Source organism: Hemitrygon akajei, chromosome 23 (genome assembly GCF_048418815.1).
Source record: "Hemitrygon akajei chromosome 23, sHemAka1.3, whole genome shotgun sequence".
Lineage (NCBI taxonomy): Eukaryota > Metazoa > Chordata > Chondrichthyes > Myliobatiformes > Dasyatidae > Hemitrygon > Hemitrygon akajei.
This window is the reverse complement of record NC_133146.1, coordinates 22,929,289-22,957,090: the sequence shown is the minus strand read 5'-3', so window position 1 is coordinate 22,957,090 and position 27,802 is coordinate 22,929,289. Positions and strand designations below refer to the sequence as shown.

The window sequence follows — 27,802 nt, the reverse complement described above, 5'->3', positions numbered from 1 at the left end:
CATGACCTCATTAATTGACCTTGTTACTAATGGGAAATGCAGATATGTAACCCCTGTTCCATGCTGAATGACTGGGACAGAATATGCCATTAAGTTCCAATCAACTCTTCATTACTGCAGTTTTCTTCAGGTGTCAGCAGCTGTTTCCTTGAATTACTAAGAGCTGCACTGAGTTCATGAGCAATGGTAGCTGGATGTGAGTCCTGATGGTGGTAGTAACTGGAGCAGGAGGCCAGAGGGAGAGATATAAATGGACATATGCAGTATAAGAAATATGTCAATGAATAAGTCAGACACAGGTCCTTTGACTCAACTGGTTCATGCCAACTACAGCATCCTCACTGCTCATCCCAGTTGCTTGCCTTTGGCCCATAACCCTCAGCCCCTCTTTTCCTTGCACCTATCCAATGTCTCTTAAATTTTGCAATTGCACCCACTTTGACCACTTCTTTTGTCAGCACATTCCAGGTATGCACTATCCTCTATGTAAATAATTTACCTATTGAGACTCTTAAATCTCTCCCCTCTTACTTTATACCCATGCCCTGTAGTTTGGGCCTCTGCAATCTTGGAGAACACATGATTATCCACCTTATCTACACCCCCTATGGTTTTATAAACTTCAGAGGTTAATTTCCATTCTCCTATGCTCCTAGGAATAGGTGAATTTAAGTGAAATTACTTTCACAGAGAGACTTACTGAATTCAACTTCAGTGTCAGGTCAGGTTTTACTTTAGAGAATGAACATGTATTTTTGTATTTTCTAATTCCATTGTTTATTTAAAATTAAGAATGCATCCTTATATTTGCACAACAAAGTCTAAAAGGCTTACATTTATATAATACCTTCTTATAAATGGATGTATTGACTGCTTTTGACAGAATGCCATGCCTATTTTGATTATGTTGCAGTGCCCAGCTGGATAATTGCTGCAGTAGAAAGTAAAGCCTCAGGAACAGGCTCTTCAGCCCACAAAGTCTGCTCATGATCCCATATTAAACTAATCCCATATGCCTGCACAGGATCCATATCCCTCCATTCTCTGCATATTCACACGCCTGTCCAAAAGTCTCTTGCACGTCACTATTGTATCTGCTTCCAACACCACCCCATCACCCAGCCACTAGCAGCACATTCCAGGCATCTACCATTTAGTATAAAAAAAACTGACTTGCACATTTTTAAAATTTCCCTCTCACTATAAAACTATGCCTTCTAATAGGTGACATTTCCACTCTGGTAAAAAGACTCTGACTATCTCCACTATTTATGCCTCCATAATTTTACAAACTTCTATCAGATCTCCCCTCAGCCTCTTAATAGAAGAAATTCCACGTTTGTCCAGCCTCTCTTTGTAGCTAATAGTGTCCAATCTAGCCAACATCCTAGTGAGCTGCTTTTGCATCTTCTTCAAAGCCTCTGCATTCTTCCTTTTACACAGTGACCAGAAAAGCACGTAATACTTCTGATGTGGCCTAAACAATGTTTTATGCAGCTATAATATAATTCCCAACTTTTTGAGAGCATCCTGACTAGCTGCATCACTGCCTGCTATGGGAACTGTACTTCCCTCAGAACTTTGCAGAGAGTGGTGCGGACAGCCCAGTGCATCTGTAGATGTGAATGCCCACTATTCAGGAAATTTAAAAAGACAGGTGTGTAAAAAGGGCCCAGAGGATCATTGGGAACCCGAGTCACCCCAATCCCAAACTCTTCCAGCTGCTACCTTCCAGGAAACAGTACCACAGCATAAAAGCCAGGACCACCAGGCTCAGGGATAGCTTCTTCCACCAGGCCATCAGACTGATTAATTCATGTTGACACAGTTGTATTTCTATGTTATATTGACTGTCCTGTTGTACATATTATTTATTATAAATTACTATAAATTGCACATTGCACATTTAGACAGAGACGTAACATAAAGATTTTTACTCAAGTGTATGAAGGATGTAAGTAATAAAGTCAATTCAATTCAATTTATACTCAATATCCTGACTGATAAAAGCTGTATGCCTTCTTTATCACCTGCTTTGTTGCCACATTTATTTAGACTTGGACTTCCACCTCAAGATCTCTCTGCATATCGATGCTCACAAGGGTCCTGCAATTTTACCGTATACTTTTCCTTTACATTTGACTTCACAAAGTGCAACACCTCAAACTTGTCCAGACTAAACTTCATCTGCTATTTATCTGCTCATATTTCTAACTGATCTTTATTCTGCTGTACCCTTCAACAACCTCCTTCACTATCTAGAACTCTGTGCTGTCTGCAAACTTACTAATCAGCCAATCTAAGTCTCTGTCACCTTCTTAACCAATTCAGTCAAGTTCATCAGATATAAGCTACTCTGGACAAAGCCATGCTGACTATCACTAACAAGCCCAACTTTCTTTCAAATGGGAGTGAATTCAATTCAAAAAGGTCAGTTCAGTCAGGGCTATAAACCGAAATTGGGGACAATCTCTGTTCGATGAGCTCAATGCCTTCTATAGTTGTTTTGAGCAGGCAGAGAAAGCTTCATCAAGGCACTTTCATGCAGCTCTCCTGGCTCTGTCTGTTACATCTCAATGGTAGAAGTCAGAACTGCTTTTACAAGGGTTACCTTTCAGGAAATGGCTGTCCTTGACAGAGTCCCGGGGTGAGTTCTAGAATCATGCTCAATCAACTGGCCACTGATATCTTCATATTCTGATCTCAATAGTCACATCTACTTCAAGGAAGCCTAACCTATTTCAATCACAAGGAAAGTAAAGCATCCTGTCTTAGTGATTACCAACTAGTGCTCTATTATCAGCCATAATGAAGTGCTTTGAGAGATTGGTAATGGCCCACATCAGAGCCAACATCCTATGCCAATTAGATCCCCCTGCAATTTGCAAACAAGAAAAATAAGTTTATGGAGGACACCTTCCTTGCACTAAATTTGGCTGTGGATCAATTCAACAATGATATATGTCAGAATATTATTCATTGATTACAGCTCAGACCTAAAACCCTATAATAATAAGTTCATTGACAAAATCATTGACCTTGACCTTGCTCTCCCAATTTATAATTGACTTCTAAACTCCCTGACCAGCAGACCTCAGTTGGTTAGAATTGGTCATAACATATCATCCACTCTGACCCTCAACACTGGTGCTCCCCATAGTTGTTTGTTTGATCGCCTCCTCTATTCCCCATTTACCCATGACTGTTTGGCCAAACGCAATGCCAACTCAATCTTAAGTTCACCAATAACGTCACTGTTATAGGTCAGATCAACAATGATGATGAAAAATAGATCATGAACTTTGTGTCAGAACAACAAATAAGCCCTTAACGTCACTGAGATGAACAAGCTGACTGCCTGACCTCGGGAAGTGGGAAGACGACTGGGAGTGAACACAACATTTTCTTGTCAATGAAGCTATCTTATAAATGTTCAATAGCCTCTAGTTCCTAGGTATCCATATCAGCAGCAACCTCTCCAGGTCCGTTCATATTGATGTGGTGATTATTAAAGACTCTTTCCATGAACATTTTCTTCAACCTCTGCAGATATCTTGTGGAAAGATTCTGAAAGTCTGCATCTCAGCCTAGTATTGCTGAGATGCATCAGTCCTTTTGGACTGATGGAATCTACAGAGAGTGGTAAACAATGGCCATTCCAACAAAGACTCATTATTACAAAGGTACCTTCTATACATTACATCATCATAGTGCATAGCTTCAGGAGGCTAACAGTATCGTCAAGTATGTCTGCTATTCTGGCCATTGTCTTTCTATTCTAGGAAAAGATACAGAAGCTTGAAAGCCTGAACAAGCAGAGTCAAGAACAGCTACTTCTCCACACCTATGAGACTTATGAATCAATTAATTTTTTCATAACCCCTTCCAGGTTGGTTGGCTGATGGCGTAGTGGCATCAGCACTGGACTCTGGAGCAAATGGTCCCGAGTTTGAATCCAGCCGGCTCCCTTGCACACTTTCCATCCGTGCTGGATTGAGCGTCGAGCTAGTAACTCGACCTTGTAAAAAAAAATACTGGAGAATGCTACAGAAATGCCACATGATGAGCAATCACCAATAAGATTGGAGCAAAAAGCTTTTCATGACAGCACCGCAATGACTCCACCAGGAGTTAAGGGCATTCTTCTTCTTCTTCCATTCCAGGTGGTGATGTTTTGAACCCTTAATTCTACCTCCTCTGCTATTGCCATTTTAGCATTTCTTTTTGCACTACCATACTTTGCACCATGCTATATTTTCTGCTTGTCGCTGTATTTATTGTTGTATTTATGATTACTGTGTGTACTGTTAGCTCTGTGAACTTCACCCCGTGAGCAAGAAACTTCATTGGTCACAATGTATATAACAATAAATTAATCCTGAAGAAGCCCTAAAGAAAGGTTCTCAGTTCAAAGCACTGACTGTTTATTCATTTCCATAGATGCTACTTGACTGGCTGAGTTCCTCCAGAATTTCTAGTGTTTATAATAAAATAATCTGATCTGGTTGATCTAATCTGATCCAATCTATACAAATCTTTTCCAATAGCTTCCCTACCATTGTGGTAAAGCTCACTGCCCTGCAGTTTATTGCATACTCCCTATTGCCCCCCAGTCCTCTGGGATCTCAGCTGTGGCTAGAGATGATTCAGAAATTTCTTCTCTTGTTTCTCTCAATAACCTACTGATATATTAAGTGTAAAAGGATAGCTAGGCAGAGATCAGCATGGGTATGTGTAGAGCTGCAGTTCAAGTTCAAGTTTAATTATCGTTCAACCCTATATGCATATAGCCAAATTGAACACCTTTCCTCTGGACCAAGGACTGTAGAATTGATGGTAAGTTAACCTGGTCCAGCTTGTTCTTCCACTGAGGATACACTGGAGGGCAGCACCAATAGGAGGGGCTAGCCCCCAACCCAAAACAGATTCCACAGGGGCTCTCTCACACTGCTGGTCGGCTGCAGAAGGTGACCCCGCGGCCTTGGCCAAGTCCTCACCACAACCAAAGCAATGCAGCCGCCTCACCATCGGTCTCTCTGATGAACCAGTGAACTGAACTTGCAGTGCTCTATATCACAATATCCAACAGGGTCTTGTAGTCACAATAAAAACTACATGATATGGTTGAGAATCTTTAATGAATATTTTTCATAATTTTTTGCTGTGGGGAATTTAATAGAAGTTACAGATTTCCAAAGAAGTGGTATTGCTGGCCTTATCACACATTAAGGTGGATAAATACCAAGCACTTAACCAAGTGCAACCCTGGACACTGTAGGAAAAAATGCTGAGGTCCTTGCATCATTTTTAGACACAGATGATGTTCCAGAGGACTTGAGGGCAGCTAATGTATTGTTATTTAAGAAAGAGAGCAAAGATAAGTGAATGAATACAAACCTGTGAGTTTGACATCAGTGTTGGTTATGTTACTAGAGAGTCTTGATTTTGAGGAATGAATCTACCAGAATTTGGATAGTCAAGGACTGATTAGTGATAGGGATAGAATATCTTTGTGTGTGTGAAATTGTGCCTAACTAAACCATTAAATTTTTTTTTCAGGTAACCAGAAAGATTGCTGGAGACAGGGTGGTGGATACAGCCTTTGACAAGTTCTCCCATGGAAGGGTAGTCTAGAAAGTTAGGTTGCGTAGGATCCAGAGAGATAGGCTATGTAGATCCATAATTGGCTCAGTGGTAGGAAGCAGAGGGTAACATTTGAAAGTTGTTTATCTGATTAGAGGCCTCTGAATTGTGGTGTGCGTACAGGAATCAATGCTGAGCTCATTGTTCATTATTTATATAAATGATTTGAATGAAAATGTACAAGGCATGGTCAGTAAGTTTGTTAATGACACTAAAATAGGTAGCATTTCAGACAACAAAGAAGATTAACAAAACTTATGTGGAGATTTTGATCAGCTAGGTAAGTAGGTCAAGGAATGACAAATGGCATTCGGTTCAGATAATGCCAGGATTTGAGCACCTGAGTAATAGTGAGAGAATGAGCAGGTTAGGACTTGAAGTGTGGGAAACTAAAGGGTGGCTTTATAGAGTTGTATACGATCATGAATGATTTTATACACCTTTTTTCCTGGGAGAAGGAACCAAAGACTATACATCATAGGTTTAAAGTGAGAGGGAAAGAGTTTAAAGGGACCAGAGGGACAATTTCATCACATGAAAGGTGGTGTGTATATGGAACAAACTGCCAGCAGCAGTGGTTGAGACAGGTACAATCAAAACATTTAATTAAAAACATTTGGATAGGTATATGGATAGGAAAGGTTCAGAGAGAATGGGGCCAAATGTGAGAAATTGGCACTACCTTAGTTGGTCAGCATGGGTGAGATGGGCCAAAGGCCCTGTTTCCATTGATGTATTACTGCATGACTCTAGAACACAGCATAGATTACATTAGGCCTTGGGGATCTATCTACCTTAATGTTTTTCAAGAGATCCAATACCTCCTCCTTGACACCAACATGACCTATAATATTAGCATACCTTGCACTGATCTCACTTTCCTCCATGTCCTTTTCCTTGGTGAATATCAATACAAATAATTTATAGGATCCTTTGTTCTGTGGTTCAACAGGAGTTCAGATTCTCACATCTTTGAATCTAATTGCCAGGAGAGTTTGAGGAGAAAAGATTTTATTACAAAAATAAGTACTCACTAGAGATAAGGGATATTATTAGGCCTCTCTCACTAGATGACTGCCAAAAGAAGACCCAGCCATAAAATTGACTAACCTATTATATGTACATAATATGTCTCACATTTTCATTCTGTTTATGTGGTCACCCTAGTAATAAATACCAGAATGGCAGTGACATTCATATTCTAGAAAGTATTTAAAAAATAACTAAAAGTGGTTTTGATTTCATATTTAGCCAATGGATTGGAATATGATTAGATATGCTGCTGTGATGCTCCACCATCGCCATTCCCAACATCTTTTGCTCCTGCCAGATTTACAAGCTCACTCTCTGCTCCACATTGGTAAATACAATCATGTGCAAAAGTCTTAGGCACCCTAGCTATATGTGCCTAAGTCTTTTGCACAGCACTTTAAATGTATGCCTTTCATAATATTAGCACACTAAGGTTCTTTGTTTTCTTTGATTTTAATATTCAAGACATAGATTTTCAACATAGCACTTTATTTTGCTGACCATCATGGTCTTTACTTGTTACACTACCATGTTGGCCCTCTGGGATCTGTGCTGTGCAAATGTTGAGCATTTGATCTGACTTATTCTCAGGCTGAAGACCCAAATGATTTCCCATATGGAGTGAAAATTAGGTGTAGGGTTTCAACTCACTGCTCTTGTGTCAGCTTTGAAAATCATTTAGTTCAAACTCTGGTAGTAGATGTGCAGCTTGTCTTCTTGTCCTTTAAGATAAAAAGAGAACATTTAATAAAAGAATTAACCAACTTTTCTGTGATTTCATGAAACTAGTTTATTGGAGATGCAGGAAAGCTTCTGACTTGTTTTTCCTCTAGCTCCCAGTAGAGAAGACAAAAATTATTTAGTTAATATTTGCAGTGCTCACCTGATTTAACCTGCTGTGTCATATCCAGGTATGGGTATCTTTCCTGTCTTTGTTTCTGCTATGAAGTTGACCCTTTCCATATCTGTTTGTTTATGAATTCATGGTTTCATTTTGATTTGAGTTTTATTGAAAGCTCTTTCATGTTTTCTATTTTGATTTGATTATTTGAACTCTTTATAGTGTTTCACAGAGATGACGACGATCTGTCTCGGAACCTATATTTCCTTGCTGTGCAACTTGATTGGTTGTTTCACAAGAATTATCAGTAAAACTAACAATGAATGTTGTTGAAAAAGCTTAAACCTACCCTCATATTTAAATTGGCTTGTAAGTGACTCCATTTGCATACACATGAATTTGCTTTCAGTAACCATTGCTTGAAAAAGCCAATTTCTCAAAAAAAAATCATGAAATTTTAATGTAATTTCTCATGACCATTTTAACTGAACTTAATTGATTAGCTGTATAATTTTCCAGAGTTACTCAAAAGCATTTTAAGACAAATGGTGTTTGGATAAGAACGCCAGTTTGGATTTGACAGCCGTATTCCATTCTTAGTGGGAAACCAGGTCAACATAAACAGACTAACTCAAATATCTGAAGGTAACTCAATAATGATGGATTTTAACAAGTTTAATTTGAGCATTTTAGGACATTTTAAAAGAAACAGATGGAGATTAAAATAGTCAACACACACAAAATGCTGGAGAAACTGAGCAAGTCAGTCAGCATCTATAGAGTGGATTAAACAGTTGACATTTCCAGCTGAGATCCTTAATCATGATTGTAAAGGAAGGGAGCAGAAGCCAGAATAAGGGGTGAAGGGACAGAAGGGAGTACAAGCTGGCAGGTAGTAGCTGAGACCAAGTGAGGAGGAAGATGTGTAAGTGAGGAAGAAGTAAGAAGCTGGGAGGGGATAGGTGGAAGGAGTAAAGGACTGAAGAAGACAGAATCTAATAGAAGAGGACAGCGGGTCATGGGATAAAAGGAAGGAGGTGGGGAACCAGAGGGAGGTGTTGGGCAGGTGAGGAGAAGAGAAGGGCTGAGAAGGTAACCAGAATGGGGAATGGAAAAACAGAGAAGTAGGGAGGGGAGAGAAATTACCAGAAGTTGGAAAAATCAGTGTTTATTCCATCGGGTTGAAGGCTACTTAGAAGGAATATATGGTGCTGCTCCCCCTACTTGAGGCTGGCATCATCTTGGCTGTCGAAGAGGCCATGGACACACTTGTTAGTCAGAATGGGAATGGGGAGTTAAATTAAAATGGGAAACTACTGGGAGATCCCCCCTTTTGTGGCAGACAGAGCGATGTGGTCTCACCTATCACCTGTCAGCTTGTATACTTTCCCCTCCCTGCACCTCCTTATTCTGGCTCCTCCTTCCTTCCCTTCCAGCGACATTGAAAGGTCTTGGCCTAAAAATCTCAACAGTTTATTCTAGTGTTGCTTACAATGTCCAGCATCTGGAGAATCTCTTGAATTTAGAATTAAAATAGTCACAATATTGCTCAATTTTATGACACATACTTGAAGCTGCTAAAATACTGAAGTTAGCTTATGATAAAATTTCTTTGCCAAAGAAAGAAATCTGAAAAGAGTGATACATAGCTGCTTCCTGCACATTCACATTTATCACTAAATTACTAAAATACTCCAATTGAGTAACAATGGAAAATGCTTAAGGAGCTGATGCAGGGAAAGCATATGGCTCTGCTGAAGAGGTCGGGGAGGTGGGGGATAAGTTGTTTGAAGTTATTGTCAGAGAAGGGAGAGGGAGACTTGACTTGGCTATATTCTGACATTTGTTTCTTTTTATGGGAAAATCTAGAACTGGGGACAGTGAGAATAAGGGATCATCCAAAAAAAAAATTGTGATGAGAAGGAGTTTCTTTTAGGTTGAGAAGTTTTGGAATTGTCCTCTCTAGAGGCTGAATCGTTGAATTTATTCAGAACTGATTTTGGACTTCACAGATTATGTACAGGCAGGAAGGTGAAGCTGATGCCAAGATCTGATCAGTTGTGATCTTATTGAATGGTAGAGCATGCTCACATGACCTTTATGTGCTTCTGTATCACATGTTCATATGCAGGAAAGGATTAAGCATGCTAAAAACATTGGTACAGGTACAGAGGAGATGTCAGGTACAGAGGCACAGAGGAGATGTCAGGGATAAGTTTTTCACATGGAGAGTGGTGAGTGCGTGGAATGGGCTGCTGGTGGCGGCGGTGGAGGCGGAAACGATAGGGTCTTTTAAGAGACTCCTGGATGGATACATGGAGCTTAGAAAAATAGAGGGCTATGGGTAAGCTTAGGTAGTTCTAAGGTAAGGAAACATGAGGAAATCTGCAGATGCTGGAAATTCAAGCAACACACACAAAATGCTGGTGGAACACTGCAGGCCAGGCAGCATCTATAAGGAGAAGCACTGTCGACATTTCGGGCCGAGACCCTTTGTCAGGACCCTTAGAGAGGATGTCTACGTACTGAGAGATGAACATCTAGTGAAGCTATATGGGTAAAACTTAGAAATAAAAGGAAGTATTCACTATGATGGAACTGTCCTATATAGGCTCCCTGAAAGCCAGCAGGAATAAGAAGAGCAAATATGTAAGAACAGTACTGAACTGTGTGCAGTTTTGGTCACCGAATTACAGGAAGGATATTAATAAGGTTGAAAGAGTGCAGAGAAGGTTTACAAGGATGTTGCTGGGACTTGAGAAATTGAGTTACAGAGAAAGATTGAATAGGTTAGAACTTTATTCCCTGGAGCGTAGAAGAATGAGGGGAGATTTGATAGAGGTATATAAAATTATGATGAGTATAGATAGAGTGAATGCAAGCAGGCTTTTTCCACTGAGGTTAGGAAAAAAAAACAGAGGACATGGGGGGGGAAGGGGGGAAAAGTTTAAAGGGAACATTGGGGGGGGGGCTTCTTCACACAGAGAGTGGTGGGAGTGTGGAATGAGCTGCCAGATGAAGTGGTAAATGCGGGCTCACTTTTACCATTTAAGAAAAACTTGGACAGGTACATGGATGAGAGGTGTATGGAGGGATATGGGCCTGGCGCAGGTCAGTGGGACGAGGCAGAAAAATGGTTCGGCACAGCCAAGAAAAGCCAAAAGGCCTGTTTCTGTGCTGTAATGTTCTATGGTTCTATAAATGTAGGAATAATAGGGTTATAATAATAGAATATTTTAATTTCCCTAATATTGACTGGGACTGCCTTAGTATCAAGGGGAAAAATTTACTAAGTATGTCTATAGGAAAGTTTTCTCAAGCAATATATAGGTGGACCCACTACAGAAGAAATACAACTGACCTCCTCTGAGAAATGAGGCTGAGCAAGTGGCATACTGTATATGTCAGTGGGATAACACTTTGGAACTGGTGACCATAATTCTGTTATTTTTAAGTAGTTCTGGAAAAATAAAGTCAATACTAAAGTCCCAAATTGGGGCAAGGCTAACTTAGATGGTTTTAGACAAAAACTTGCAAAGGTTGATTGGGAGAGACCAGTAGCAGGTAAAGAAACATCTGACTCGAGGGAGGTTTTTAAATGTGACAATCAGGGTGTTCGGGGCCAAAATGTTTAGAGTGCAGGTCAAGGCTGGCAGGAGTAGAGACCCCTGATTTATGAGGGATATTGAGGATATGATGAAGGGTCCTGATGAAGCGTCTCGGCCAGAAACATCGACAGTGCTTCTCCTTATAGATGCTACCTGGCCTGCTGTGTTCCACCAGCATTTTGTGTGTGTTGCTCTAAGGTAAGGAGATGTTTGGCACAGCTTTGTGGGCCGAAGGGCCTGTATTGTGCAGTAGGTTTTCTATGTTTCTAGGCCAAAAGCTACACAAGGAGGCCTAATATGGTCCTACAAGTGCCTTAAATCATCCAAACTATCAAACTTAACTGGGCCTCTTCTGGTCAGTTTTGCCATATACAGTATTCACCACCAGGTGGCTTATGACATGGGTTTCTACTTTTGAGAATTTAAGATTAATTCTTAGTTCTGAGTATGTCATCAAGGTACATCTTTAGTTTGCTAAGTATGACATCATCTGCTTTTAGTAGGATCTTCTTCTACTACTTGAGTTGCCACCATAAAAATTAATCTTGCTTTGGAATAGAACTTGGTTGTCCAATTCTGACCTTCTAGCCCTTCTCTTTTACCCTCTTCTGGCCAATGGGTAAGAATTAAGAAATAAACAATGGGTAAGCCTTTTTTCGTACTATATACTACATGACGTCTTTTTCCTCACCTGATTAATTAATCAGTGATATTTTCCTGCAGTATGTAACTTTTTTGCTCACTTTCAGTCACATAACCAAATTATGATTAATCTAAACTTCCAAATTGTGGCTCCTTTATTGTCTAAATCATTAATTCATAATACAAAAGTTCTAAGCTTTGAAATTTGCTGAATAGTCTCTCAGTCATCAGATTTCTGAATGGACAATGAACCCATGTATCTATTTTTCCCCTCTTGTTTTTCACTACTTATTTAATTTTATATATTTCTTGTTGTAATTTATAATATTTTATGCATTTCACTGTACTGCTGCCACAGAACTACAAATTGTGCAACATATGTCATTGATCTCAAACCTGATTCTTATTCAGTCAGTAAAACAACAGATGATGTCTTCTCGTTGTTTCTGTTCACTCAGCTATTTTTTTTCTTCTAATCTACCACTTTTCCAAGAATTCCTTGATCTTTTATTGTTTTGGTTAAAGCCTAAAGTTCATGTAGAATATATTAACTATACCAATGTTTGTAACCTCTCAAAAAATTAAGCTAAGTTAGTGAACATAACCCTGCCTTAACAAATCTATGCTGATTGTGTTTATTAACTTGTATTTTTCAAACTGACCATTTTAACTATCCCATAGAACTTTTTTCTAGTATTTTGTCCACAGACCATCTGCTTTCAAGTGAAATATTGGCAGTTTGCAAGTATTCCAGCACCATATCTGAATTAGAAAGAGTTGGAACATGATTATAAGGAATTAGCAGATAGGATTAGAAATTTTTAAAGTAAACTGCAGATGCTGGAAACCTGCCTCAAAAATAGAAAATGCTGGCAATACTAAGCAGGTCAGACAACAAACTGTGCAAATACAAAAGGTAGACAGATAAATAGATCTTTACCCTCTCACCTTAAATATATGCTCACTAGTTTTAGACTCCTCTATGCTAGAAAAAAGATGGTAAACATCCACCTTATCTATGCCCCTCATGATTTTATAAACATCTATAAGATCACCCGTTAGCCTCTTTCACTTCAAGGAAAACTATCAGCCTATCCAGCCTCCCTCTGTATATTAAGCATTCCAGTCCCAGCAACATCCTTATCTATTTTTCTTTCACCTTCTCTAGTTTAATCACATCCTTTATCATAGTACACCACAGCAATAATTGTGTTGTCATTTATAAACACACTTTCTTATTCAAAATGTTAATAGTACAAACAGCAGAGGACCTATCTCTGATCCCTGACACACCACAGGTGAAAGACCTCTAATCTGCTGTATCTACCAAAGATTTTCTCCCTCCTCAAAGGAATTCAATTGATCCCAACTGTCTGTACCTGACATACTGCTTATTTTTCTTGGTCATATCCTCAATATCCCTCATAAATCAGGGGTCTCTAATCCAACCAGCCTTGATCTGCACTCTAAACATTTTGGCCCCGAACTCTCTGATTATCACATTTAAAAACCTCCCTCGAGTCAGATGTTTATTTACCTGCTACTGGTCTCTCCCAATCAACCTTTGCAAGTTTTTGTCTATTGCCAAGTAAGTTAGCCTTGCCCCAATTTAGGACTTTAGTATTGACTTTATTTTTCCAGAACTACTTAAAAATAACAGAATTATGGTCACCAGTTCCAAAGTGTTATCCCACTGACATATACAGTATGCCACTTGCTCAGCCTCATTTCTAAGAGGAGGTCAGTTGTATTTCTTCTGTAGTGGGTACACCTATATATTGCTTGAGAAAACTTTCCTATAGACATACTTAGTAAATTTTTTCCCCTTGATACTAAGGCAGTCCCCGTCAATATTAGGGCAATTAAAATATTCTATTATTATAACCCTATTATTCCTACATTTATAGAACCATAGAACATTACAGCACAGAAACAGGCCTTTTGGCTTTTCTTGGCTGTGCTGAACCATTTTTCTGCCTAGTCCCACTGACCTGAACCTGGCCCATATCCCTCCATACCCCTCTCATCCATGTACCTGTCCAAGTTTTTCTTAAATGGTAAAAGTGAGCCCGCATTTACCTCTTCATCTGGCAGCTCATTCCACACTCCCACCACTCTCTGTGTGAAGAAGCCCCTCCTAATGTTCCCTTTAAACTTTTCCCCCTTCCCCCTTCACCCATGTCCTCTGGTTTTTTTCTCCCCTAACCTCAGTGGAAAAAGCCTGCTTGCATTCACTCTATCTATACTCAACATAATTTTATATACCTCTATCAAATCTCCCCTCATTCTTCTATGCTCCAGGGAATAAAATTCTAACCTATTCAACCTTTCTCTGTAACTCAGTTTCTCAAGTCCCGGCAACATCCTTGTAAACCTTCTCTGCACTCTTTCAACCTTATTAATATCCTTCTTATTCCTGCTGGCTTTCAGGGAGCCTATATAGGACAATTCCATCAAAGTGAATACTTCCTTTTTATTTCTACATTTTACCCATATAGCTTCACTAGATGTTCATCTCTCAGTACATAGACATCCTCTCTAAGTACTGGCACAGCACTCTTTCAAAGCAAAATCACATCTTCCCCTCCTCTCTTATTCTACTTCATACATGCCTGTACCATTGGTAACCCAAAACACTGAGCTGACAGTCCTGACCATCCCTCAACCATGTTTCTCTAATAGCTATAATACCACAATTTCATGGACCTATCCATGCCCTGAATTCTTCAGGCTTCGGGCAATGAATTAAATGCTGTTTAGCTTTTCTCTCTCCCTGTCCTGCTCTTGCCTGGAAAGGTCATGAAAACACTACTGAAGGAAGAGATTATATTGAATATTTGAATGGTGGATCAGGCATGAATAGTTGGATGGTGCACTCCTGCTTCTAGTTCTTGTGTTCTTATGATCAACACTTCTATTGTTTTCTCTCTTCTGTATCTGTGACACAGATCTTGACTTGGCAATTTTCTTTGTTGAAGTCATTTTTCTGTCCTATGAGTTATCTTCCCATGAATCTCTGCCTATTATCCTATTAACATCCATCCAAAACATAACGCTCCATCAATAGCAAACAATCTGAAGCAACCAATGAATCTACATATTATGCTGGAATTAACAGTACTTTGATCTAGGAGTTAGGTGTTACTGATTGAATCAATTTTGGAATAAACTTCTCATGACAAAATTAATCTTAATTTTAAATTTTTGTAAATTTAGTGTTTATGATGTGTTTAGCTTTTACTGTATTTCTTATGTTTCTTATGTCAATGCAGGTCATCACCACATGATAGCAGGGGTTCATTCCAGGCAGCAGCCTTACAATCTGTGCCACTGGTCTCCCAAATACTTGCTAGTATATATGGGCTGTACATAAATCAGATGTTCATAAGTTGAAGAAGGCCTGTAAACTAGTCACATAAGTTTATTTGAACATTGAACACTGGCAGTAAACCTCAGGAAAATCCCAAAGCACTCTATAAGAATATTAAGTGCAAGAGGTAACTGGAAAAATGAGATATGTCAGGGACCAATCTGACATGGAACTAAAGAGCTTAGGTAAAATCTTAAATGGATATTTCTCATCTGTATGCAGTTAGTGGAAGGACATGCTGGAGAATCCATGGAGTGTTATGGTAGAATTCTAGAACACATTATCATCAAAAGGAAGACACAGTAGCTGTCTTGGTGTGCTTAAATGTGGTTAAATCACCAAATCCTGATGAGATGTAGTGCAGGCTGCAATAACAGGCATAGGAAGAAATTGTAGGAACTTGCAGAAATTTCCAAATTTTCTCTGGCCACAGTAGAGCTACCAAATAACTGATGGGCAGCAAATATCCTACATTTATTCAAGAACTGTACCAAAGCTAAGCTTGATAATTACAGGCCTATGAGTAAAACATCAGTAGCGGAGAAATTATTGGAAAACTTTCAGAAAGACAGAACCAATCTGCACTTGAAAGAGCAAACATTAATAAAAAACTATTTGACATTGATTTATCAGGGCGATTTGATTGACATTTTTAAGAAACAACAAAATACAGTGGATTCTGGTTAATTGGGACACATCGGGATCAGTACTTTTTGGTCCAATTAAGCAGCTATAAATGAAATTTAGAACAACTTAGAACACTATCGATACCACTCCAGTGCCATAAAACTGTTTACTTGTTCTTAATACTTATCAATGGAGGAATTCATCCAGTGTATGTTGCCATGTTCTTTTGATTGATTGTAATCAAGCAAAGCTAGTGAGGCACCTAGTAGAGATAATTCAATTCAATTCAAGTTTAATTGTCATTCAACCATACATGAATACAGTTAAACGAGAAAGAGTTACTACGGGGGTTATGGTGTTAAAACACATTACCAGTGGCCACACACAAGAATACATTCATGCAATAAAAGAGTCCTGACACTCTCTTCCCTGCAGCACAATGATTTGATGCCCAGTTCTCGCACATACAAGTCAACCAACCCATATAAAATGTCATTAAAATACAATAACGCAGAATATGCATGTATTTAGTCCAGATCCCCAGTCCACTGATATTATCTGACAACCCGTCTCGACACCCACTAGGTAACACTGCAACGGCTGGAAAGCAAGCAACTTCGCAGCTTGAAGCCCAGGTCCACTGAGTGCCATTTAAAAAAAAGCTTGCAATTTACCACTACAAAGCTTGTCTTCTGCCGAGTGAAATCCTGAGAGGGCAGCGCCAGCTCCATTCTGGATGCAGCACCACAATGCTTTTGGTGAAGCACAACAGCTTCAACTCCTCACTCTGGTGGCTGCGAACAGGTGACACTGTAGTCAGGCCTGGTCCTCACTACGACCAAGGCCAGGGAGCTAACCCTGCCATCCACCACTGCTCTCATTCAGTAAACCAGAAAAACTTGTGGCATACCAGATCAACAATGTCCAAAGGGGTTTTGCGATCACTAAACAAAGTGACCATGACATTGCACAACTCTTTCCTTATCTCCGCCAGCAAGCAACTCACTGAAGGTATAAATCTGCAGTATTTAAAGTTCTTAATGTATAGCAGGAACTTGCGATCATTAGACTTACATTTAAGTAGAGTAATAGCATGTTTTGTTGACTCCATAGAAGCTTCTGCGACCCGTCGTACCATCATCTTTCCGAAATGGACTGCCTTCATACAATGCTATTGATTGCATCTTCAAATCTTCCTTGTAATTGTAACATTCAAGATGATTGTCAGTACTTTCAAATTCTTTGAAGTTCCTAACTTGTTGAAATTGTGAAATCATTTCATTTTCACTCCCAGCCATTTCTGACATCATCAAGCCTGACGGCTTAAAACCAGTTCTGAATTGCCTTCCTGGTTATTTCTCACCAACAATCAGTGATAAAAATCACTGCTTATTAAACACAAGCACATGCAACTGACACTAATTAAAAACAGTTCACTCTAAGCATGGTGTAGTGTTTAATGGCCACTCAAGTGCACATATCTGATGCTCTTTAGAAACTGCTCAGCAACAGGTTCCTGTCCCAATTAATAATAAGTACTTTATTAATCCCTAGTGGGAATTACTTTGTTACAGGGCAACATTTAAAAATACACTTAACAATAATAATAATAATTAATTAATACAATAAAAATGTTAACTAATAATGAAGTACAGAATAATAATATACACAATAATTTTACAATGTGTAATACTGTGCAATAATAATGTATGAAATAATAAAACAGAGACTATTGTACTATGATTTGTGTTCTCTTGTTGCACAGAGATGAACTGTTGTACATGCTTATTGCATGTGATAGGAAATCTTTTTTGTAACGATCCTTGTGACATCAGAGCTGACTGAGCCTGTTGGAAAGGGTGCTCCACTGCTTATTCAGTAGGTCATGGAGAGGATGTGCCTGATTGTCCATGTTAACAATTTGTTTAGTGACCTCCTCTCCACCACTAACTCAAAAGTGTCCAAGCTGTAGCCAAGGACAGACCTAGCCTTTCTGATAAATTTATTTAGTCTGTTTGCAGCACCAACACCGATGCTACTCCTACCACATAAGGCCGCAAAGAAGACTGCACTTGCTACAACAGACTGGTAAAAGATTTTCAATATCCTGCTGCACACATTGAAGGATCTCAGCTTCCTTAGAAAATAGAATCTGGTCATCCCCTTCTTGTAAACAGCCTTGGTGTTGGTTTTCCAGTCAAGTCTGTTCTCCAGGTGAGCACCCAAGTATTTGTACTCCTCCACCACTGCAACTTCTCCCAGAATTTATACAGGACTCATCACAGTCCTTTTCCTCCTAAAATCAATCAGCATCTCCCTGGTTTTGGCCACATTAAGAAGGAGGGGATTCCTCCCACACCATTTCACAAACTTATCCTCCAGTCCTCTGTACTCCAACTTCTGCCCACCTCTGATACACCCAAACACCACAGAGTCATCAGAGAACTTCTGCTAGTGACAAGGTTCAGATTTGTACTGAAAGTCTGAGGGGTACAGTGTGAACAGAAACGGAGACAGGACGGTCTCTTGTGGTGCTCCAGTGCCACTCACCACCATCTCAGACAGAGAACTACCCAGCTTTACAAACTAGGTTCTGTCTGTCAGGTAGACAGAAATCCAGGAGATAGTAGATTTGTCTTTGCCCATCCTTTGTAGCTTCTCACTCAGAAGAGGTGGCTGGATTGTATTGAAAACAATAGAGAAATCAAAAAATGTGATTCTCACAATGCCACCAGCATCATTCAGGTGGGAGTGAGCTCTCTGCAACATGTAGATGATGGCATCATCCATTCCCGCATGAGGTTGGTAGGCAATGAAGATCTCAATTGTGGTCAGGACCAGCTTCTCCAGTACCTTCATCATGTGAGATATGAGGGCAATTGGTCTGTAGTCATTAAGTTCAGATGGAATTCTCTTCTTGTGTACAGGAACCGAGCAGGAAGTCTTCCATTGCCCCAGTATCTTTTCCTGATTCAGACTCGGATTGTAAAAGTGCTGCAAAATACCAGACAGCTGGCTCGCACAGGCACTTCAATACCTTGGGGCTGATACCGTCTGGTCCAGCAGCCTTGCCTTGATGCAGTTTCTCCAGCTGTCTCTTAACCTGACCTGCAGTCATAGTCAGGCAGGGGAGGGTGGTCATCTGCATGAAGACAGGATATTCCGAAGTTGGGGGGTGGTTTTGGAACACAAGCACTCACCAGAGGAGAGGGAGAGGTGGATGGAGAAGGCTTCAGGGGCAGGGAGGGTGTGTGGTTTGGGCAAATGGGGAAGGCGACAGCACGAGGTCCCACACTGAACATGTTGAAAAACAAATTCAATTTGTTAGCCTTATCCAGGTAGCCCTTGATCTTCCTTTCCTTAACCTTGAAGCCAGTGATCTGCTTCATGCCCGACCACACACCCTTTATACTATTCTGCTGGAGCTTGTACTCCAGCTTCCTCTTGTAGGCTTCTTTGTACTCCCTCAGCTTTACCCTCAGTTAACTCTGTACTCACCTCAGTACTTGTCTATCTCCAGACCTGAAGGCTTTCTTCCTCATATTCAAAAATTCTTTCAGGTCCCTGGTGATCCAGGGTTTGTTGTTGGGGAAGCAGTGTACAGTCCTGGCTAGCAAGATGGTATTCTCACTGTGGTGAACTACATATACCTGTCTGGACTGCTCCTGTGGCTCCTCCCACAGACCCCTGTATAAAGGCGATTGAGGCCTGAGCCCGGCCTCCTTCTCCAGGATGTAGTGTTGTTCATTCTTCCAGTCAATAAAAGCCGATATCTCGCTTCTTACGTCTCAGAGTGAGTTATTGATGGTGCATCACTCACAGTATTTGTTACAGTCTTTCATACAGTCATTTTGTTAATGTCCTCCCTGTGTGGCGCACATAACACACCCCAGTTCATTCTCTCAAAAATATTTCCTGCAGTGCCTCATTAACATCCTGAGTTCACCTTCTCACAATCTTTGTTGATGCAGGCTGCTACTGGGCAAGGGGCATGTACCTGGGTGTTAGCAGCATCAGGCTGTGGTCAGATTTGCCAAGTGGGTCCTTTACATTCGCATACAGAAGGTCCAGTGTGGGGCAGCTGACATATTTGTAAACAATTGGTATGTTGCCTCGAGAGAAGCATGATTAAAATCCCCAGTAACAGCCACAAAAGCACTGGGATATTGAGTTTGTATTCTAGCAATGGTTGAAAGAATAGTGTCGCATGCTGCATTCGCATTAGCAAACGGTTGAATGTAAACAACAGCTAAAACGCCATTAGGTCTCAAACAGACAAAGGGAATCCTGGCTGTTTTCTCAATTAGTTTTTGTTCTTTAAGAGTTGCCCCAAATAAGCAGCTGCTGTGATTAACCAGTGGCCCAATTAACCTGAATTCACTATATATTGATGAAGGCAATGTGATTGTTGTAACCAATGTGGACTTCAGTAAGGCCTTTGACAAAGTGCCACATTGTAAACATGTCCATAAGGATTGAATGCATGTGATACATGGAGATTTGGGAAAATTGGATCCCAAATTAGCTTGGGAAATGATTGCTGTCACCCTCACTATATATTATTGTGCAGGTATTAGTAATGATCTTTCAAAAATTATTGGACTCTGGCATGGTGCCAGAGGACTGGAAAATTGCAAATGTCACTCCACTATTTAAGAAAGGAGGAAGGCAGCAGAAAGGAAATTATAGACCAGTTAGCCTGACCTCAGTGGTTGGGAAGATGTTGGAGTCAATTGTAAAGGATGAGATTATAGAGTACTTGATGACACAGGACAAGATAGGACAAAGTCATCATGGTCTCCTTAAGAGAAAATCTTGCCTGGCGAATCTGTCAGAATTCTTTGAGGAGATTACATGTAGGATAGATAAAGGGGATGCAGTGGGTATTGTGTATTTGGACTTACAGAAGGCCTTTGACAAGGTGCCACACATAAGGCTGCTTACCAAGTTAATTGCCCAAGGTTACAGGAAGTTATTGGCATGGTTAGGTCATTGGCTGATTGGTAGGAGGCAGCGAGTGGGAATAAAAGGATCCTTTTTTGGTTGGCTGCCAGTGACTAGTGGTCTGCAGGGGTCGGTGTTGGGACTGCTTCTTTTTATGCTGTATATCAATGATTTAGATGATGGAATAGATGTCTTTATTGTCAAGTTTGCAGATGATACAAAGATTGGTGGAGGGGCAGGTAGCATTGAGGAAACAGGCAGGCAGCAGAAGGACTTAGATTCGGAGAATGGGCAAGAGAGTGGTAAATTAAATACAATGTTGAAAACTACATGGTCATGCACTTTGGTAGTAGAAATAAATGTGAAGACTATTTTCTAAATGGGGAGAAAATCCAAAATTCTGAGTTGCAAAGGGTCTTGGGAGTCCTTGTGCAGAACACCCTAAAGGCTAACTTGCAGGTTGAGGCAGTGAGAAAGGTAAATGCAATGTTAGCATTCATTTCAAGAGATCTAGAATACAAGAGCAGGGATGTGATGCTGAGACTTTATAAGGCACTGGTGAGGCTTCACCTTGAGTATTGTGAATAGTTCTGGGTTCCTCATCTTAGAAGAGATGTGCCGGCATTGGAGAGGGTTCAGAGGAGTTCACAAGTATGATTCTGGGAATGAAAGGGTTATCATACAAGGAATGTTTGATAGCTCTGGATCTGTACTAGCTGGAATTTAGAAGGACAGGGGGGTGGTTCTCATTGAAGTCTTTTGAATGATGAAAAGCTTAGACAGAGTAGATATGGAAAGGCTGTTTTCCATGGTGGGGGAGCCTCGAACAAGAAGGCATAGCCTTAGGATAGAGGGGAGTCCACCTAAAACAAAGATGCAGAGAAATTTGTTTAGCCAGAGGATGGTGAATTTATTACCAGAGGCAGCTGTAGAGATCAGATTGTTGGTTGTATTTAAGGCAGAACTTGATAGATTCTTGATTAGACATGGGATCAAAAGTTACTGGGAGAAGGCTGGGGAGTGATGTTGAGGAGGGGAAAAAAATCAGCCATGATTGAATGGTGTTGAATGGTGGAGCAGACTCGATGGCCCAAATGGCCTAATTCTGCTCCTCTGTCTAATGGTCTTCTGGTCTTATGTACATAAATGACTTGGAAATGAATGTGGGAAGTGCAATTAGTAGGTTTGCAGATGTCAAAAAAATGGTGATGTTGATAGGAGATTACAAGATTGTTCTGATCAGTTGGTAGAACAAGGGCATATGGAAGCTTATCATTGTGAACTGATGTGCTTTGGGAATACTGAAAAGGGTGGGGTCTGTGTTTGCTGGAGTTTAGAAAAATGAGGGGAGATCTCATTGAAACCTATTGAATATTAAAAGGCCCAGATAGCATGGATGCGGAGAGGATGATGTTTCATATCATGGTTGGGTCTAGGACTGGAGTGCACAGCCTTAGAATGAAGGGATGTCCATTTAGAGCAGAGATGAGGAGGAATTTCTTGAGCCAGAGTGTGTTGAATCTGTGGAATTTATTACCATGGATGGCTGTGGAGACTAACTAATTCAGTAAATGTAAAGCAGAGGATGATGGGTTCTTGATTAGTCAGAATGTCAAAAATTACAGGAAACGGGCAGGCGACCTACTCATACTGGTCAGTGAGTGTACATTAAAAAGCAGTGCTTCACAGGAGTTACGGCATTTCAACAGTGGCCAATCAGAAATCAGGGTTCATTAGCAAGGACAAACAAAAATAAGGTGGGGCAAGCAAAGCTCCCTTTGTGTGGACAGTGTTTGAGTGGGGTTTTGAGGCTTTAGCTCTTTGAGGTTTCAGCAAGGAGAGGCTTGAGTGAGAGGAGACAAGAAGCTGTAGGTAGATTTTTTTTAGTTTATTTATTGTTTCTTTCTTTCTTTATAGTTGCACAGTTAGAATGGTAGAGATGCCAGAAAGGATATTTCAGTGCTTCTCTTGTGGGATCTAGGAATGCAGGGAGATCTCCAGTGTCTCTGATGACTTCACCTGCAAAAAATGCATCCAGCTGCACCTTCTAACACTCAGCGTTAAGGATTTGCAGCTGGACCTGGATAATTCAGGAGGCTGAATGGGTGTTAGACAGGACAAATAGAGAGGTAGTTACACCCAAGGTGCATGACACAGGAAACTGGTTGACAGGAGGGTGAAAGGGATTAATCAGCCAGTGCAGAGTACCCTTGTGGCCACCCCACTCATTGCAGGTAGACAACTTTGGATGCTGTTGGGGATTGGTGGTGGGTGGGAATGACCTAGCAAAGGAAAGCCACAGTGGTCAGATCTCTGGCACCGAGTCAGACTCTGTAGCTCAGAAGGGAAGCAGGGAGAAAAGGTGAGCTGCGGTGATAGGGGATTCATTATTTAAAGGAACAGAAAGGATGTTCTGTGGATGAGAATGAGTTTCCTGGATGGTATGTTGCCTCCCGGCTGCCAGGGTCTCGGACATCTCAGACTGAGTCCTCAGCAATCTTAAGTCGAAGGATGAGTAGCCAGAAGTCATGGTCCACATAGGTAGGAAGAGGAACAAGGTTTTGCAAAGTGAGTAAGTGAGTTCAGGGAGTTGGGTGCTAAGTTAAAGGACAGGACCTCCAGGGTTGTGATCTCAGGGTTGCTAACTGTGCTATGTGCTAGTGGGGCCATATATAGGAAGATCATACCAGTTTAACGTGTGGCTAAAGAGTTGGTGTAGGAGGGAGGGCTTCAGATTCTTGAATTATTCAGATTCAGATTCAGTTTATTGTCATTTAGAAACCACAAATGCAATGCAGTTAAAAAATGAGACAATGTTCCTCCAGAATGATATCACAAAAGCATATGACAAAACAGACTACACCAGAAAATCTACATAACGTTTGGCAATCCCCAGTCCAGAGTCTGGAGAGGTTGCTGCGTATTAATATTGTGCTACCGTCTTAGCGTGTTCCCCGGAAAGGAACTCCAAATCCACCAGACAAAACAAGACCAAAAACTAAAGCTACAAGACCTGCACAAAACCACATAGTTACAACATATGGATACAACAGTGCAAACAATAGCATAATTGATAAAAAAAAAAACAGACCATGGGCACAGTAAAAATAGTCCAAAGATGTTAAAGGACTATAAGTTCAAAAAATAATCACCACACAGTTTCCACAAGTCCTCAGGGTCCCGACAGACTCACCATCCCATGCCGGCGGCAGAAGGGAATACCCCCGCTATGGACTTCCTCGGCGCCGCCCGACTCAGCCTCACAGATGCAGCACACAACGAAAGCGACCTGACCTCAGCGGACTCCGAGTCCGTCGAACCTCCGAGCCTCCAACCATCCCCTCTGGCACAGCTTCTCCGAGCACCATCCTCTGCCGAGCGTATTAAGACGGCCCCGCCAATGGCCATTGGCAACGCGACCCCGAGGGCTGGGGGCCTGTTCTTCCCAGCAGAGTTCCGGACCTCACAGCAGCAGCAGCAACGAAGAAGGTCTTCCTGGAGATTTCCAGATGTTCCTCCGTGCTCCCACGTCAGTTTTCAATCGATTATGATTGCGCACGGCACCCCACTTCACAAATAACAGATAATCAGCTCTGGAGTGGCCGCTGCAAGCTGCGTCGTGCCGCCATCTTCTTGCACCTAAACTGGAAGGAGATTAATAATCTAACAGGAAGGTTTGCTGGTATTACATGGTGGGGGTGGGGGGGTGGAGTGTGATTAAACTAGAGCTACAGGGGGATGGGGAATGGGAAAGAATGTCAGAACAGATGGTGGAGTGGTTGTGGAGACAGCTGTAAAAATCTCAGACAATGTCAGGAATCAAGAGGTTGACCATGATGGGGCTAATGTTCTGAGTTATGTATATTTTAATGCAAGGTATTGAAGGAAAGGTAGATGAGCTCAGGGCATGGATCAACACACAGAATTATAATATTGTAGCCACCATTGAGACTTGGTTGAGGAGGGGTAGGACTGGCAGCTCAATATTCCAGGGTTTTGATGTTTTAGACGTGATAGAATAGGAGGGTTTGAAGGGGAAGGGATGGTGTTACTATTTAGAGAAAATATCATGGTAGTGCTCAGTTAGGACCGACTGGAGAATCCTAGTGGAGCTTTATGGGTGGAAGTGAGGAATAAGAAATGTATAAGCACATTAATGGGGCTATATTGTAGACTACTCAACAGTCCGTGGGATTTATAGAGCAAATTTGCAGAGAGATCGCAGACTGTTGCAAGAAACATAAGGGTGTTATAGTAGGTGATTTAACTTTCCATAAATTGACTGGGACTCCCATACTGTAAAAGCACTGGATGGGACAGAGCTTATCAAATGTGTTCAGGAGAGATTCCGTAATCAGTAGATATATGTCCCAATGAAAGAGTATACAATACTTGATCTCCTACTGGGGAATAAGACAGGGCAAGTGACAAAACTTTGTGTAGGGGAGCACCTTGCATCTCATGATCATAACGCCATTAGTTTCAAGGTAATTATGGAAAAGGATAGGTCTGCTCCTTGGGTTGAGATTTTAAATTAGATAAAGGCTAATTTTGATGGTATCAGAAAGGATCTGGCAAATATGGATTGGGACAGGCTGTTCTCTGGCAAAGATGTAAGTGGGAGGCCTTCAAAAGTGAAATTTTGAGAGCACAAAGCTTGTATGTGCCTTTCAGAATAAAAACCAAACACAACAGGTTTAGGGAATTTTAGCTATCAAGAAATAATGACGCTCTGGTTAAGAAACAGAGGGAGGTGCATAGCAGGTATTGACAGGTAAGAACAAAAGAGTATAAGAAATGCAAGAAACCACTTAAGAAAGAAATCATGGGGGCTAAAAGAAGGCTTGAGGTTGCCTAGCAGACAAGGTGGAGGAGAACCCTAAAGGCTTCTACAGATATGTTAAGAGTAAAAGGATTGCAAGGGCCAAAATGGTCCTCTGAAAGATCAGAATGGTAATCCATGTGTGGAGCCGAAAGAAATGGAGGAAATCTTAAATGGATTATTTGTATTTACTCAGGACATAGACACAGAATTTATAGACATAAAACGAAGCAGCAGTGATGTCATGGACCATATACAGATTACAGAAAAGGAAGTATTTGGTGCCTTGAGGCAAATTAGGGTGGGAAAATCCCCAGAACCTGATAGGGTGTTCTTGTGGGAGGCAAGTGTAGAAATTGCAGAGGTCCTAGTAGAGATATTTAAATCATCTTTACCAACAGATGAGGTACTGAGGATTGGAGGATAGCTAGTGTTGTTTCACTGTTTAAGAAGGGTTCTAAGTATAATCCAGGAAATTATAGGCCAGTGAGATTGACAACAGTATTGGGAAAGTTATTGAATATATCAGTATTTGGATAAACAGGACCTGATTAGGGATAGTCAGCATGGTAAGTCATACCCAACCAATTTTTTTTTAGAGTTTTTTGAGGAAGTCACCAGAAGAGTTAATGAAAGTAAGGCAGTGAATGGTAGCTAAATGGACTTCAGCAAGGCTTTTGATAAGGTTTTGCATAGGAGGTTAGTCAAAAATTGCTTTGGCATTCTAGATGAGTTAGTAAATTAGATTAGACATTGGCTTTGTGGAAGAAGCCAGAGAGTGGCAGTAGATGGTTGCCTCTCGGACTGGAGACCTGTGACTAGTGGAGTGCCACAGGGATGGTGCAGCACCATTGTTTGTCATCTAGATCAATGGTCATATTGTGGTTAACTGGGCAAATTTCCGGATGACATTAAAATTGGCGGTATAGAGTATCGCAAGGAAGATGATCAAAGTTTGCAGCAGGATCTGGACCTATTGGAAAATGGGCCGAAAAATGGCAGATGGAATTTAATGCAGACAAATGTGAGGTGTTTCATTTTGGGAGGACCAACCAGGGTATGTCTTACACATTAGGCATACTAATCTTTTCTAGGGTAGGGCACTGAGGAGTGCAGTAGAAAAGAGGGATCTGGGTATACAGGTCCATAATTTATTGAAAGTGGTGATAGATAAGGTTGTAAAGAAAGCTTTTGGCACGTTGGTCTTCATAAATCAGTGTATTGAGTAGTTAAGATGTTAACATCTCAGTTGAGATGTTATGTTGATGTTGAATAAGGCCTAATTTGGAATATTGTATGTAATTTTGATCACCTAGTACAATAAATAGGTATATAAGATTGAAAGAGTACAGAGAAAAATTAAAGAATGTTGCTGGGATAGGAGGACCTGGGTTGGAAGGAAAGATTGAACAGGCTTGAACTGTATTCCCTAGAATTTGGCAGATTGGATGGAGATTTGATAGAGGCATACAAAATTATGAAGGGCATAGATAGGGTAAATGAAAGCAGTGCTTTTCCACTGAGGTTGGGTGAAACTAAAACTAGAAGTGATGGGTTAAGAGTGAAAGGGGACCATGAGGGGAAACTTCTTCACACAGAGGGTGGTATGAGTGCAGAATAAGCTACCAGAGCAAGTGGTAGATGTGGTTTTGATTTCAATGTTTAAGAGAAGTTTGGATAGGTACATGTATGTGTGGGGTATGGAGGGCTATGGTGTGGGTGCAGGTCGATAGGACTAGGCAGTTTAAATGGTTCAGCACAGACTAGATGGGCTGAAGGACTGATTTCTGTGCTATAGTTTTCTGTGTCTTTATGACTAATGGGGTTGAGAGGGATAATAAATCAGCTATGATGTAATGGTGCAGCAGACTTGTCAAGTCACGTCAAGTCACTTTTTATTGTCATTTCGACCATGACTGCTGGTACAGTACACAGTAAAAATGAGACAGTGTTTTTCAGGACCAAGGTGCTACAAAAACTACACCGAACTATGTAAAAACAACACAGAAAAAACTACACTGGACCACAGACCTACCCAGGACTGCATAAAGTGCACAAAACAGTGCAGGCATTACAATAAATAATAAACAAGACGATAGGCACAGTAGAGGGCAGTAAATTGGTGTCAGTCCAGGCTGTGGGTATTGAGGAGTCTGATGGCCTGGGGGAAGAAACTGTTATATAGTCTGGTTGTGAGAGCCCAAATGCTTTGGTGCCTTTTCCAAGATGGCAGGAAGGAGAAGAGTTTGTATGAGGGGTGCGTGGGGTCCTTC

The 27,802-nt window shown here is 40.8% G+C and overlaps 1 protein-coding gene across 1 annotated transcript in view; it reads left to right on the top strand.

Moving 5' to 3' along the window:
* The window catches only part of mypn (myopalladin), a 254,646-nt gene that overhangs the window by 11,701 nt on the left and 215,143 nt on the right, over positions 1 to 27,802 (top strand). The gene's annotated exons all lie outside the window — the stretch shown is intronic.